Here is a 2,882-nt window from a genome sequence, read left to right as displayed (position 1 = left end):
GGCCAACCCAAGTTGCATTCCCGTGACCTTTTTGGCTTGAGTGTGGAACGATAATAGAGCCGTAGGAATATAATGTATGGTGCTTCTTCTTCTTCTTCTTCTTCCTCGGTTTTAAATGTGGGATGGTGTCGCAAAATGACCGCAATGTGTAACACCATACTGAGATTTTTACATTCTATATAGTGTTAGATATTAGTAAATCAGTTAGATAAATGATAGACATTAATGTGTTGAATCAGATGCGTTAGTAATGGAATTTAGTAAGATTTAAAGTCTGCTCTAGTCTATTTTGTTTCAAAGTTAGGAGACAGAATGTTGATTCTGAAAAGTGAACCATGACCCTAATTCTTTTATTTTATTATTTATTTATTCTTTCAAGCATGTAAAGACAGTTGATATGTCAACACACATAATTTTACACATATCCAACAAATGCTAATCCAATATCAATTTGCTTATACCTAGTACATGCTTGAATGGAGTAGGAAGAAGTCAGACTTATCCAGTCCTACCCCATGACATCATCTTACCATCACTGGTTTGCAAGCAGTATCTCTACATAAATAATTCTCTTCTACACCACACAAGTAATATACTAAAAAAATTATAACAACTTGAATGCAGAGCAAACACCAGATTGTCTGCATCTTCCATTTACTTTCATATTAGAACTGAGCAGTAATGCTGCCATTTTGCTTTTTTTGGGACACAGCCATCTTGGGTGAATAAACCTTGTTGTAATTGTCAATGGACAAAAGCTACCGGGGGTTCTGTGCTTAACATTCAGTGCAAGCAGCCATGTTGGGACCGCTTAGTCCATACTGTGTGAACATAAATGCTGCAGGTTCTGGCCATGTAGAAAAGCTGACTAAATCATGAGGTGTGAGTTACCTCAATGTACGAGATTAAGTAATGTCCAAATTGTTAACAGTCTGAAATTCACAGTCTGCCCAGCTATGTGACAGTGGTATTGATTTTCATAAGTCCTGAAAAGAAAGCAAACAGGTATATTTCCAAAAATGTCAAACTATTCCCTTATAAATAAATACATGAGTATGACTTAGCAGCAATAGTATTGCCTACACTGATGCCTAAACAATCAAGACAAACTCCTCTGGGCTCCCCTGTTAGTCAGTGGCATCGTCAACGTTACCTGTCTTAACCATTGGCATTTGGTTCCTGACAGGCTAAATCCTGTGGTTAAGGGCGTGACCAGGCTGAACAAACAGGTCTGTTACCAGGTTAACCTGGTTCAAATTTCTAGTGGGGAAAATCTGTGTGGGGCTAAATTTGAGACTCACTTAAACCTGTAATTATGTTAAGGGTCACTGAACATGGTGCCAGATCAACATCAAGGAAACAGGCTGTTAGAGAGTATACAAAATGTTTTTGCTAAAGGTGCCACTCAGTTTTGGATGATTTCTAATCTGTTAATCTCATAAGAACAGAGAAAAAACATAATTCCATGACCATAAGTAAAATGTCACCAGAAAGGATTATGAAGAAACGTATGGATTAGCAGCAATGTGTAGAACATCGTCCTTTCCGGACCCCCCCACCCGGACACTCCCCATCTCCCTGTGAGAACCTGTGTGAGGATTCCAGGAGATGCAGGGGGGAGTGGTGCATTCCTATTGGCTGAGTCACTACATTGCTCACTGTGCTGGCTGCTGCCATGTCCAATAAGAGGAAAGGTCACTTTCTGTCCCTCTCTGTCGTGAGTGGAAAATGAACACATCACCTGATATGGAAGTTAAATTACAATCACAACCTTTGTCCTACATTTGCACTCTGTTGCATATTAGTGCAAATGAAGGGTAGAGACTGAGGAGACTCAGTTCTTCCCATTTATTTACAGAAAACACAACCTTGGTACAAACCTGGTGTAAACATGACAACGTCATTGACCAGTAAATCATGCTGGCTTCTGTATGTGTTTCTACACACTGTGCTTTTGCTGCGTTGCAGTGTGCGTGTGTGTTTCTCTACTCACGTGCTTTCAGCTGGAACATATTTTAGCAACATTTCATGACATTATGAAAGAGGACACAGTGTATCTTTGCCTCAAGCTACAATAATTCCCATTTTGAATACTCCTTCAGTTGTCAATTATAATGGTATGAAATGTCTTTTCACAATAACTATCATATCGGTTATTGTGAAACTTCTTGAAACCAAGAGGCTGCAAGTAGTAACAGTGATCATCTGAAGGCTGGGTGAGTACACACAAACAGACCACAGCGTGAGGAAGATGAGAAATGTGATTACCCAGCAGCCCCCAATGTAATTAAAGTTTCCACCTTTGCACTTTGCCTTTCTTCTCATCCCATCCTGCTCTTCTTGTCAAATATTTGTCATAACCTCCACGCCCACGTGCATTCCCATTAGCCCCTCCCTCCCGCATTCACTGCCTTCCCGTAAAGATGCCGCCTCACACATACTTCCTCATTCCTGAAAAACCAATAAAGAACATTGCTGTGGCAATGCTCAAGCTTCTGCCTGCTAGAACAGGCTGCAGAGGCTTTGATCTTCACTGAGTGTACGTTTAGGAATGAGCTACTTAGAGGAGGATCTTGATAATCTGTGTTGTTGTGGGTTGTCAGTTAGATATAAAAAATTCTTGAATGATTTGTCAAGAATGCTGCACAACACAGGTGCAGGAAACAGGCCTAATTGATATTCAGCCAAGAGTGGCATAGTGCCTGTGTGGACTGGCCACAGTGGAGGGACACACACACACAAGCAGGCAGAAAAAAAATCAGTTTACTCTTTTCACCAGACCAAAGCAATACAGTTCACACTACGCAATAAGACTACAACTCTAGATAATCTACTCTCTGTCAGCTGGGTGGAGTAAAATAAATGGAAACATGAAATTTCAG

Source organism: Monopterus albus, unplaced genomic scaffold (assembly GCF_001952655.1).
Source record: "Monopterus albus unplaced genomic scaffold, M_albus_1.0 scaffold4.1, whole genome shotgun sequence".
Taxonomy (NCBI): domain Eukaryota; kingdom Metazoa; phylum Chordata; class Actinopteri; order Synbranchiformes; family Synbranchidae; genus Monopterus; species Monopterus albus.
This window is presented reverse-complemented; position numbering follows the sequence as displayed.